Source organism: Podarcis melisellensis (genome assembly GCF_964234715.1).
Source record: "Podarcis melisellensis genome assembly, chromosome: 2".
Taxonomy (NCBI): domain Eukaryota; kingdom Metazoa; phylum Chordata; class Lepidosauria; order Squamata; family Lacertidae; genus Podarcis; species Podarcis melisellensis.
The window spans coordinates 75,982,777-75,996,767 of NC_138529.1; the positions used below are offsets into that span (position 1 = coordinate 75,982,777).

A 13,991-nucleotide genomic window follows, 5' to 3' on the forward strand; every position below is an offset into this window, starting at 1 on the left:
GAAGGCAGTTGGGCCACATCAGGCCCCTGGGCCTTAGTTTGCCTACCCATATTTTGGAACCTATAACCATGAGTACTATTTTGCCACTCTTTCCATTCAGGGACTGAAAGACTCAAAGGGACTGAATGTTGTCAGGTCTAGCTGAATGTCCCCCAACCTCCTACTTGGCGACTTCTTTATGAACACATGCATTCAGAAGCAACAATATACTGATATGTAAAAACACACATATACCACCAAAGACCTGCCCACATTTCCATTTGCCCCATGCTTTCTAGCTGTGGGTCTGAGGGGCTTTTCGTTTGTCCCGCCACTCTCCCCAGGAAAACCCAATGTTTACCACTGAATTGTAGCATACCTCAGTCGAGTTTTCTGCAGGTTGGCGTTTGTTCCAATTCATGTCCTCTCATTCAGGACATATGGAAGTGTGGAATGAGTCCATAGTGGATCCAGTCCTTCTCAGGAGTTTTCAATCATGGATTTAGGAAACCTGCGTGAACATTTATTACAAGTTGTATACTGAAGTGTTGCAGTGCATACAGGTGTGGTGCATGGTAAACTGGAGCTAACCGTGGTCATATATTTGGCCATTCTGAAACCTCTGCAAGATTTTTAATGGCATGCTCCAGACTTAGTCTGGTCCCTCTCAGACTCTCCCTTAATGGTCTTTGAAATTGCTGTAGCTCCTAAATTCAATGCAGGTGTTAGGCTTACAGCTCTTACATTAGTGACCGGCAAATTCCCCCAGACTTCATTTGCATGCGTACATAAAGTATAATGCTTGAAACGGGATGTTTTGTTTGACTACAACTACTTCTGGCTTGGTAAGATTCTCATCTGCTGACTGGCCTGATTGATTAGTAGGACTGATACCATGTTGGGGTAACATACCATCTATTTGCTTAGATTATTAGAACAGGCTGTATGTATTGAAGGGAAATAATGCTTATAAGTATTTGATTAATCAATATAGGAGTGAATAAAGCATTAAAAAGGAACTTTTGGTTCCTTTCTCTTGGGTCTATGAAAAGGGCATCCTGGTGGTGACTGGCAGCTGTACAGCATCCCCTTTCAGTACAATCAGTTACTCCAGTAATAACATTACAAAAACTAGATAAAAAATCAATAACTGGTGCTCAATAGCCTGATTAGCTAACAGTGCCATCACTAGTGCTGGTGGTCCTGTTCCTATTTGTGGGCTGTACTTGTAGCTTGTCCAACAGTTTCTAAACAGAAGATGATAATCCCCTTAAAAACAACAACAAAAATCATATAATAATACTACAGGCCCACACATTTATTCTAAATTATTTTGATAGTTGCACATTGTGACGAAAAGCATTTTAAAAATGGTGCCAGCAATGCAGATGTATGCATGCAATATCACATCGTTATGTAAAAAGTGTAGCAATGTAAAAAAGCAACAACGACTTGCCTAGTTTCATCCGGCCCCTTTGCTGCCTTCAAGGAAGACATTTTTATTCCTCTGTGTGCACTCACAATGTAGCTTTTTTGTCTTTTATTGTTTCTTCCTGTGTTATTTTTATTGTTTCAGTGTCTTTGTAATGCACTGAATGCACTTGTTACAGAATGACAGAGTAGAAATCCTTGTCATAAATATAAATAAATCCCTATATAGATGTGGGCTGTGTTGATACACAGAGCTGTCTTTTCATAACTAGCAACCGAGACATCAAGCCACAGGTGTTATATATTAAGACTGTCTGGTGACCTGACAAATGGGCCGAGGTGTTCCTAGTAAAATTACTTCTAGTTTATCTTCGCCTTACAAATCTTTATGGAGAAGCTAGCAGAAGGTTTCCACTAACAGTTTCACACTTGATATAAAACAGATCAGGGCCATTTAATCTTATTTAGAAACAGAAGCAAGAGGGGTTAAAATGCCAGTATATATTTAGGTGATGAAGCGCTATATCACTTTTCAGTACATGTGGCATTCTCACACATTTTGAGTGTAGAACCTGTAAGAAAATTCTCAGTCTGAAATATTGTTTAGTGAGAGATGTGGTTATTACAGATAGTTCTGCAATAACATCACTAATATAAAATGTCTCCCTTCCGCCTTCAAATTTAATAAACTGATGGGCAAAACTTCCACTTCTGAATACTTAAGCACTGAGACACTGTGATTAACTTGCATAATTGGATCTAAATTTGCATGTTTTTGTGCCTATAGAGGGATGTTTCATCTGATCAAAATGTTGTATCCCAACTCTTGTATTGTAGCAGTAATTAATTTCATACAGCCCAAATAGAGGTAGTTAGTCCACTGAGATTTCTCTCAAGGATAGCCTATGACATTTTCCTCAGTATACTGTCATTGTTTCAGAGTTACCTTAATGTGAACTGAGAAATTTATAGAGCAATTAGACCCATTATTTGGCGTTCTAAATAACTAGTAATTGTTCAAAGCTTTTTACTGTGTGCATGATTTGAATATAAATGTAATTGCTGATAGCAAAATGCTCAGTCTGAAGCAATTGATACCTATCTATTTTTACATCTTGCACTTTGATTAAGATAGGGTTGCCATACGTCCAGAATTTCCCAGACATAGCTGGAATACGGCAGTAGGAAACAGTGTCCGGGAGGAAATCACTGAAATGTTTGGGGAAATCCGGAAGTATGGCTACTCAACAACTCAACAACTTTTGTATCCGGATTTTCACTTTTTGTAAAATGGGAGTCCTAGTTAAGAGCTGCCCTAAATAAAGCTACTGGCCATCTTGGACAATATCTCTCCTCTCGTTAAAAGTTGGAACCTTGTCCCCTCTAGGTGGCCTATGATTTATCCAAAGAGCTATGTGGCTGATGCAATTTGACCCATTTTTTCATAGCCTTTAGATATGCTTTGAAGTTGCTTAATATTTAATCAGCCAATAACACTGGGCAACAATTTTTTACTTTTTGAATGTTGTCTAGATTTCTACAACTGATTTAGGGTATTTTTGCACTGCTGAATCAGGAAATGGCATCTGTTTCTCTCCATCAGGTCAGGTTTACTGTAAACTGAATGGTGGGCATTGATAAAGGTAAGTACATGTAAATTGCATGTTGCTTCACCATTTTTCAAACTTCAGGGCTTGAACTTCCGTTTCTTGGAACTCCTGGAACTCCTCAGTGGTAGGAAGTGGTAGGAAGGTCTCTCTTCAGAGTCCAACAGTAGTCAGCCATCATGACTGCGTCCCAGCGACCCTGATACCTGGTCTCCATCTCTTTCATGTCCTGATGGAATCTCTCCCCCTGCTCATCACTCATTGAACCCAGGTTCTCAGGAAACCAGTCCATATGTGAAAATAGGTAGTGCATCTTGATGCTCATGTTGTAGCCCAGGTTTCTGAAAACAGTCAGCATGTTGTTGACAAGTTCTGCGTAGTTTCTGGCCTTATTGTTGCCAAGAAAGTTCTTCACTACCAGAGCAAATGCCTTCCACACTTCCAGTTCCACTTCATTCATTGAATTTCCGAACTCTGGATCTCTGATGAGCTGATGGATCTGAGGACCATCAAAGATGCCAGCTTTCAACTTCTCCATGGTCAATCCTGGAAAAGCCTGGCACAAGTAAGTGAAGCAGTCACCATCCTTGTCCAGAGCCTTGGTGAACTGCTTCATTAAGCTGAGCTTGATGTGCAGCGGTGGGAAGAGTATTCTGTCTCTGTCTACCAGAGGGTCGTTGATGACGTTCCTTTCTTTGCAAGGTACCAATTCCTCCCGCACAGGCCAGTCCTTCTTCGTGTAATGCTGAGCACGGTCCCTACTATCTCACATGCACAGAAAACATGGGTACTTGGTGAAGCCAGACTGTTGTCCCAACAAAAAGTTCACCATCTTCAGGTCAACACAAATAAACCACTTATGCTGATCATAACCAATTTTCTCCAGCACATACTTCACCGCTTCATAGTTCTCCTTCAGTGTACTCGAGTGAGCTAGGGTTATAGAGGCAAACTGGTTGCCGTTGTGTAGCAGAACACATTTCAGTGATCGCTTGCTGTTGTCAATGAACAGTCTCCAATCTTTGGGTTTGTACTGTGGCACTCCAAGCTTGAGCAGAAGCTGCGCAATATCTGCACAGTACACCAAGTCCTTCTCTTCCAAGAAAAAACGGAGGTACTCTTGATGCTTGTTGCGGAAGAAGCTGATGCGAGCACTGTCAGAGAGGAGGGTTTTTTCCTTCAATCTGGATACCAACAGTTCGTCAGAGTCCTTTGACAAGCTGAGGTCGCAAACTAGATTATTCAACTCCTTTTGGGAAAATGGATGTGGAGCATCATCTTCAAGAACCACTTCTTCTTCTTCTTCATGTCCTTCAATACTGGAGGCATCTTCGTCACTAATGTCAGGAAGTTCTCCGAAGATAGGCACTGGAATTCCATCACAATGAGCTACAGGACGACGTGCTGATTGAAGATCAGGATACTTGAGGCTGCTCCGGTTCTTTCTGTTGATCCCAGCAGCACCAATTTATGGAAGATTTCGAGGTTTTTTGACTTCAAACTGATCCCTTTTTGACATAATCACCCAGAACTATCGGATCTGAATACTTCTTGTCATTAAAATAATCATTTCCAATCAAAACAATTATTCGACATGGCATTTTACCCCCACCAACTTCTTCTAAAATTCTCCACACAAGCGTACATGTGAACAAAAACGTAAAAAAATGACATGTGGCCATAGCTCAAAAACCTGACCTGATTGAGCAAAACCAATGTGATTTTTGGATTCAGCGCATCAGATTCGTCCTAAATCAGCTGAAAAAACGCAGACAACAAATTTGTTGTTGACCAGTGTAATGTGTATCAGTAGTTTAGACTCTGAATTTAATGGTCTTGCATACTCCTAAACTAATGGTCTTATATAACGGTATGCAGTTTTGGATAAATTTACTCAGTCCTTCATCTTATTTAAACATGCATAGGTCTGAGTGACAGGCGCATTCATTACATATCTTTAGGCTCTTCTCACACACCTTTGGCTAATGAAACAATCTATAGCCTTTTAAACTTAGTATGAGGGGGGAGGGTTATTGTTTCTGTTTGTTGCTGTGTTATGTATGTTTGTGTTTTTATGTTGTAAACCACCCAGTGATCTGATGAAGGGCAGTATAGAAATTTAATTAATACAGTGGTACCTCGGGTTACATACGCTTCAGGTTACATACGCTTCAGGTTACAGACTCTGCTAACCCAGAAATATTACCTTGGGTTAACAACTTTGCTTCAGGATGAGAACAGAAATCGTGCTCCGGTGGCGCGGCAGGAGGCCCCATTAGCTAAAGTGGTGCTTCAGGTTAAGAACAGTTTCAGGTTAAGAACGGACCTCCGGAACAAATTAAGTACTTAACCCGAGGTACCACTGTAATAGTAATAATATAGGGGCCCTTTTCAGAAGTTGATATGCATTACTTCATTTATTTCACATCATGGGAAGTAGTCTGCTGTGTTTGAAAGCCTTCCTGATTATTCTGCTGAGTCCTGCTCTGAGTTAGCACCTGTAAACAGCATATAAATCAAATCAAGCTCCCCTGCTCAGACTTCAGTTTTGTTAAGACTTTGCTTATGTTTTTCAGAACAGGTTTTGTTTTCTTTTGAAGTTTTACATTAAAAGTGAAACCTCATGCAACAATTGAAATGTTGCTGTATTCAAAATATGATATTGCCCTATAGTGTGTCATGACTATTCTTTTCCGTCCCTCCTGGTCAATTTTCCTTGTTATGTTCAGCTCCATCAAAGCTTGATAATCTGACTGAACTATTAAATGTATTGGCATTGAAGATCTAATGCAATCTCTTCAAACATCAACTACTTAAGACACTTCTAAATTGTATTTTTTGTGCATTGCATGTGAAAGATTCAAGCATATGCAGTCAGAGACCTCTAAAAATAATATCAACAGTGAACCAGCAATTCCTTTTCCTGTCCATATAAGTACAGCAACACCACAAAAGAAATCCTTATCTCTTTCTTAAACTCAGCAATACTTATTATCTATTTTGCATATGTTGTGTTCATTTCTGAGGTTTTTAGGCAAAGCTAACATTGTGATTAGAGGAGTCCACTTATCTTCACAATATTATGCTTTATCATGGTTGGTAAACATAACCAATCTTCATTTGTGGTTTTCACACATTTCAGAAATATCTTCAAAGCCTTGTAAATTAAAGGATACAAATTACTTGGAGAATACATTAATCTATAATTAAACACAATGAAGTAATATTAACAATATTATATTAAAAGCATGCACACAGCAAAATGACACTGCTTACCAATTAACAGAAAGTTCTCTGTTTCCTTTTCTCAAATAGCACTAACAAATTCTGTCTAGCATCTTCCTTTGGACCCAGTGGACCACAAATAGAACTCTGCTTGTGTAGCAGGGCTTGCTTTGCATCTCCTTCCCATCCCACCCTTTTGCATCCACTTAAAACACCACTTCTGAGGAGGCTGCAGCAGCACAGGGAAGTGGCCAGGGCTCAGAGAGGCTGTGTTCCATAAGCAGAAGTGTCTTTCTGTTGGCAGAAGACATGTTTGAATTAAATCCATTGACTTCCAAGCTATCTTTAAAAGCACCTGCTCTCCTAAACTGGACTCCAACTGCAATTGTTAGAGTAACAATTCATTATCAGATTCCGAAGAACCAAATTGCTATTCGTTTTTTAAAATAAGCAGTTATACCTCTTTGTCTTATCCAAAACTGCTTCTTACTGATCATGTAGGTCGAAGATACATGGTTTTTGATATGTTGCTTTTTAATTTTACTAGGCCCCCTTCTAGGTGACCAAGGCTTCTATCAGAGTACTACTCTGAGGACAAGGAGAGTGCAATAAATAAGATAGTACTGATTCAGACTGCCAGCCCATTTTCATAATATCTGAGAACTTTCCTCCACAGAGCCCAATGAAAACCTTAATAAATTTAATGCTGTATATTTGTGTTGACAGACTGACTTCAGGGAACAAAATGTACTTATTGGCTTGTATGTCTTACTTTTTCTTCAGCATTGTCACACTGATTGATGCAGGACTGCACAAGCTGGTTGCTCTTCTGGGTCATTCTTTAATATGTGACTCAATCACTGCCATTGCTTAATCTGTCAAAGCCTGCTGGTGTAATATGTGTCCTTTCATTACCCCCCTCCTATACCTGTAGTCATACAAATGAAAACATCACAGTGAATCAATATTCTCATTTGATTGTCAGCCACAGCAGTTGTTTGTAGGTGTTAATTCACAAACCAATTTTTGCACCTGCTGTTTTTTTCCTGTGGATATCCTAGGAATGATTCATTCGATCTCTACCAGTAGTATAATATATATTGTTGTGATTTTACTGTGTGCACGCTATGAATGAACTTGTTTTATAGGGCCACAGGCACAGTCCTATCTTAAGGATGGGGTGGGGAGTAGTTTATAGTTAGAAAGTGGTTCAACAGACTGATTTCAAGCTTGGCAGGGAAGGTATGTTTCAGGAAGGGAAAGGTAAAGGTAAAGGGACCCCTGACCATTAGGTCCAGTCACAGATGACTCTGGGGTTGCGGGGCCCATCTCGCTTGACTGGCCGAGGGAGCCGGCATACAACTTCCGGGTCATGTGGCCAGCATGACTAAGCCACTCCTGGCGAACCAGAGCAGCACACGGAAACGCCGTTTACCTTCTTGCCAGAGTGGTACCTATTTATCTACTTGCACTGCGTTCTTTTAAACTGCTAGGTTGGCAGGAGCAGGGACTGAACAATGGGAGCTCACCTTGTCGCGGGGATTCAAACTGCCGACCTTCTGATCGGCAAGCCCTAGGCTCTGTGGTTTAACCCACAATGCCACCCGTGTCCCAAGTTTCAGGATAATTTGTGGCAAATTTGGGGTAGAAAACATAAGAAATGGCACACGTTCAGGGTGAACCTTATGTGAGAGAAGGTTAAGTGGAGGGGAGTTGCATGAAAAACTGTAAATCAATTTTCTATCATCTGGCCAGTTTGGGCCAGTAATTATAACATCAGTACTTCTGATTTCAACGGGGAAACAGTCGTGGTCATAGCCTAGACGGGCAGGGGGCAGCTGTTTCCGCCTCCCCCCCCCCCGGGGTAGATCAAGTAAAACAATAGAAATACTTAACTAACTGACCAATCACATAGGTTTTACACCCCCTAACAAAAGACCTGCCCCCAAACAAGAATCCTGGCTACACACATGAAAACAGTTAGATCTGGTTCCCAAGTTCAGTCTTTCCCCTCACCTTACATTGTCAAGACAGAGAGTGTTAAGTTGTGGGTTGACATAGCAGCAGGCACAGCGATTTCTTCAAGTAGCTCTTTATTTTGTAGCTGGAATAGAACTGACTGCAAACAGCTCAGCCGGCCTGCTTTTATAGGCAGCCGGCTGTCAACATTGTAACAACCACAGCCCAGAGTTCCCGCCTAAAATAACTGCTGCGGACCTGAGTGAAAACTATCTACAGACCTGAGTGAAAACTATATACAGTATCCCCCTGTTGGCCCAGGGTGAAACTACACTACATAACACCCCTCCCCACCGAGATAAGGTGTTAGTTACAATCGTAATGGTTTCCTTATATACAGCACTACGCGTAATGGTTCAATTAGGCACAAAAGCATATCGGTTACATTTCCCATACTTAGACCAACAGTGATACATGTCCAACAACATAGTCCTTTAAATAAGTTGGGCGCTTGGAAACTCTGCCAGACCGCCGGGGACTGGTAGCCAAGTCCGGAGGGCCACACAGTTCTTGCTGAGGCTGTGGTGCGACCCTAGGTGGCGTTGGAACCAACTCCCCTGGATCCGCTGCTGTGGGTGGAGCCTCCGCAAGTGGAGTGGTCTGAGTCTGTTCTGAAGCGGCTTGGTTCGGCTCCACGCTGGCAGTTTGCGAGGGAGGTGTAGGTGGGGCCTCGCCATCTGTACGTGTCTCTTCTGGAGCTGCAAGCGCAGTTGGGGGCACCTCGGTAGTGTCCAAGTTTCCAACCCTGCGCCTAAGCTGGTCTATGTGCCGTCGCCACAAGCGTCCATCTTCGAGTGCCACCTGGTACGAGCGAGGTCCAGTGACTCCCACTACTGTGGCTGGCACCCAAGGAATGTCCCCCACATAGTTCCGGGCAAAGACCTGGTTTCCTGGGACAAATGACCGTGGCGCGTTGGCACAGCCTGGGGGTTCAGCCACGGCAAAGTCCGGGTGTAGCCGGTCGAGCGGTGACCTGAGGCGGCGGCCCATAAGCAGTTCAGCAGGACTCCTCCCTGTGGCCGCATGAGGGGTGATGTGTTGCACGAACAAGTATTCGGCGACCCGCTCATGCCAGTCTCCCCGGTCCAGGCGCGCCAGTGCCTCTTTTGCCGAGCGCACCATTCTTTCCGCTTGCCCGTTGCTGGATGGATGAAAGGGTGCCGTTAGGGCATGGCGGATGCCCAGTCCCAAAAGATACCGCTCAAAGGTGCCTGACGTGAACTGCGGTCCGTTGTCAGAGACAAGGACATCAGGACACCCATGCGTTGCAAACAGGCCTCGCAGCACCCGGATGACAGCTTCGGTAGTGGTGGAGGGCATCAGGGCGACCTCCAGCCATTTGGAATAGGCGTCCACCACTACCATAAAGGTCCGGCCGTGAAAGGGGCCAGCCAGATCGATGTGCACCCTCGACCAGGGTGTCTTTGGCGTCTCCCAGGTGTGTCCCTTAGCTGCCGGTGGTGCAGGCCTCGACTCTTGGCACGCTTGACAGGCGGACACCCAGGCAGTGATGGCATCGTCCATATTAGGCCACCAGACGTAACACCGAGCCAATGCCTTCATTTTGACAATTCCCGGGTGGCCAACGTGCAGAGCCTCCAGGACGCGCTGACGGAGTCCCTGGGGAATCACGACGCGGTCTCCCCACAGCAGACAGCCGCGATGAGCTGAGAGTTCATGTTGTCTGGTTGCGAAGGGCTGGAACTCCGATGCAAAAGGCCCTTGTGGCCACCCCCTCCACACCCAGTTGAGCACCCGGCTGATGGTGCGATCCTGGGCAGACGCGGAGGCCACAGTGGTAGCTGATACAGGCGCTGCCGGAAGATCCTCAATCAGAAGGAGCGATGAAGCTGGAGCCGGGTCTTCCACAAATGCTGGAAGAGGGCAACGGCTGAGGGCGTCGGCATGGCCCATCGATTTCCCCGGGCGATGGATGAGCCGGTAGTGGTAGGCAGCCAGGAAAACAGTCCATCGCAGCATGCGTGGCGAGAGGACCGGTGGAGTTGGACGATCACCGGCGAGGAGGCCCAGGAGTGGCTTGTGGTCAGTGATGAGGTCAAAAGTCCTGCCATAGAGGTATTCATGGAACCTCTTCACTCCAGCCACAAGTGCCAATGCCTCCTTGTCGAGCTGGCTGTAATTCCGTTCCGTCGGAGATAGTGTCCTGGAAAAGTAGGCGAGCGGTGCTTCTCTTCCATCTGGAAAACGGTGACTAAGGACAGCACCGATGCCAAAAGGTGAGGCGTCGCAGGCAAGGACCAGCGGCCTGGATTCACTGTACTGTACCAGCACACTGTCTGAAGAAAGGAGAGCCTTGACCGCGTTGAAGGCCGCTGTCTCCCGATGACCCCAGGCCCAAGGCGACTTAGTGCTAAGGAGTCGGTGAAGAGGCTCAGCCACTGTGGCTTTGTGGGGCAGGAACATGTTATAAAAGTTCAGCAGCCCCAGGAATGCCTGCAACTCCGTTTTGTTCTTTGGGGTGGGGGCCTGCTGGATAGCGCGGATCTTGGATGTGGTTGGGTGAAGGCCGGAGGCATCGATAAGATAGCCCAGGAACTCTACCTGTGGAACGGCGATCTGGCACTTCTCCCTCTTTACCTTGAGCCCGGCCTCTTGGAACCTGGTCAGCACGGCACGGAGGCGCTCGAACAGCTGCTGGTGTGAGTCTGCAGACACCAAGACGTCATCAAAATATGGTACCACGCCCGGAAGCCCTTGCAGGAGACGCTCCATAAGGCTTTGGAAGATTCCAGGAGCCACACTCACCCCGAACTGCAACCGGCGGCAACGGAATGCCCCCCGGTGGGTGACGATCGTCTGGGCTTCAGCAGTGGCATCATCAACTGGCAGTTGTTGATATGCTTGGGCAAGGTCCAGCTTAGCGAAGACCTTACCCTCACCCAGGGAATGCAGCAGGTGTTGGACAACAGGAACCGGATAAGCGTGCTGCTGAAGTGCCTTGTTGATCGTGCACTTGTAGTCAGCGCAGATTCTCACCGACCCATCTGGCTTGACAGGCGTGACGATGGGGGTTTCCCACTTGGCGTGGTCAACCGGCTCCAAAACTCCTTGGGCAATCAGTTTGTCCAGTTGTTCGTCCACCTTAGCCTTGAGAGCAAAGGGAACCCGGCGTGGCTTTAGCTTGATGGGGGCGACTTGTGGATCAAGGCTAAAGGAGATGGGCGTACCTGTATATTGCCCCAAGGTGCCGTCAAAAACCTCGGCAAAGTCTTTGACCAGACCCTCAGTCTCTGCGTTAGAGATGCAGTTGATGCCGGTGACTTCCAGGCCGAGGGCATCAAACCAGTCTAGCCCTAGGAGGCTTGGCCGCTGACCTTCGACCACCACCAACCGGAGCAGGCCCGAAAAATCCTTGAAGGCGATCCGGAACCGGCCAACGCCTACCACGGGAATGTCGTTTCCCTGGTAGTCTCTCAGGTGTACGCGGTGGGAGTTGAGTTGCCTCTTGGACACTCTGGGTACCAGTCTTTTGATGGTGCTCCATGACACGATGGACAGGGCAGACCCGGTGTCGATCTCCATGTCACATGGAGCTCCTTCAATGAGCACCGTGACGTTCAGCTTGCGTCGCATAGGCGAGTCGGTTTGGCCAATTGTGGTTCCAGACGGGCAGCGGCAGTTGGTGAGAGCGAAACAACTTTCCTTGGCAGACTGGAGTGAAGACTTGGACTTGCGAGTCGATGAAGGGGGGGTGTCAGACGGAGCCGATCGGCAGACCTTAGCGATGTGGCCCCTTCTGGAACACTTCCTACAGATGGCGTCTCTGAATCGACACTTGGCACGGGAATGGTTGCCTCCGCAGCCGGCACATTCCGGTTGGCCCTTGGACTTCTGTTGGAACTTCCTGCGCTCCCGCTTTGTCTGGTGCACGTCATCGTCTTCACTGGAGGATGCCTCATCACTGCTGGCCTCTTCATGATGCACCGGAACTGGCTCCCTAGCAAGACGCGGGCTGCTGGACTTGCGGATCTCCTGGGCGGAGCGTTCAGCAGCTTCTGAGGCCACAGCCTCCTCAATGGCTTTCTGTAGCGTGATGTCTGGCTTGGCTAGGAGACGCCGTTGCAGATGGATGTCCCGGACCCCGCAGACGATTCGATCCATCAGGGCATCGTCTAAGTCTCGGAACTCACAGTGCATTGCAGCCTGTCGCAGGGCGGTGGTGTAGTTGTTGATTGACTCCCCCTCTGCCTGGTTCCGGTGGTAGAACGCATGGCGGGCAGCAATCTTGGACGGCTTTGGTGCATAGTGGTTGCGGAGCTTCTCTTGGATCGTGTCCCATGGTGTTGCCTGGACTGCTTCAGGCGCAACCAATGCTCGGGCCGTCTCAAACACCTCAGGCCCACAGAGGCTGAGGAATAGGCCCCGCTTCCGATCCTTTGATACTGCTGTCAGCTCGTTGGCTTGGAGGTAGCAGTCGAACCGAGCGAGGTAGGAGTCCCATGATTCAGAGGCTGGCGCAAACGGCAGTAGAGGCACAAGTGAAGCCATGATTCCGATGCCGGCGTGAAGGGCGATGGATGGAACACAGTGCTCTAGCCAGAACAGTCAGCTCTGAATTGGTTCTGCCCAGTGATTTCGCTCAGTGATTTCGCTCTGTGATTCAGCTCAGTGATTCAGCTCAGTTCAGAGGCTGGCCGCATCTGGCTGTGCTCTAATGTCCATCCATCCCACCTTCGTCGCCAGTGTTAAGTTGTGGGTTGACATAGCAGCAGGCACAGCGATTTCTTCAAGTAGCTCTTTATTTTTTAGCTGGAATAGAACTGACTGCAAACAGCTCAGCCGGCCTGCTTTTATAGGCAGCCGGCTGTCAACATTGTAACAACCACAGCCCAGAGTTCCCGCCTAAAATAACTGCTGCGGACCTGAGTGAAAACTATCTACAGACCTGAGTGAAAACTATATACAGTATCCCCCTGTTGGCCCAGGGTGAAACTACACTACATAACAGAGAGGTCACAGGAGTATCTACATTACGGTTGGAGGATGGATGACGGCTAACGGATTGAGGTTGAATCCTGACAAGACAGAAGTACTGTTCTTAGGGGACAGGGCGCAGGCTGGTGTGGAGGACTCCCTGATCCTGAATGGGGTAACTGTGCCCCTGAAGGACCAGGTGCACAGTCTAGGAGTCATTTTGGACTCACAGCTGTCCATGGAGGCTCAGGTTAATTCGTTGTCCAGGGCAGATGTCCACCAGCTCCATCTGGTGCGCAGGCTGAGACCCTACCTGCCCACAGTCTTGCCAGAGTGGTACATGCTCTAGTTATCTCCCTCTTGGACTACTGCAATGCGCTCTATGTAGGGCTACCTTTGAAGGGGACTCGGAAACTGCAATTAATCCAGAATTCATCCCCTTTGAAAATCTCTCAGATAGTTCCTTAAGTAATACGATAAATCACCTTACCTATATGAGGAAACGAGAGGTATGAATCTTAACTGTCATTTACTGCGATACTACTGCAACTAGGATGTGGGAATAATTTATAAGGATAATCGTTCTTTGAATATGCTCATATTTTTCTTGTTTGATAGTTCTTCCCCCTTTTTTCTGACATCAGAAAGTACAGTGAGGTTATATTTTCATGTTGGACTTTCTATATTCAGAGTTTTTGTCTGCAGTAAAATGGCTAATTTGCCTGTATCTTTTAAACATTCTGTAGGTTACTGAGACCTAGCTATATTAATGCCTGGGGTATGGATCATTTCCCT

The 13,991-nt window shown here is 46.5% G+C and overlaps 1 protein-coding gene across 8 annotated transcripts in view; it reads left to right on the forward strand.

Annotated features, from left to right (window-relative positions):
• Window positions 1–13,991, forward strand: part of HRH1 (histamine receptor H1) — an 88,136-nt gene that overhangs the window by 66,906 nt on the left and 7,239 nt on the right. The gene's annotated exons all lie outside the window — the stretch shown is intronic.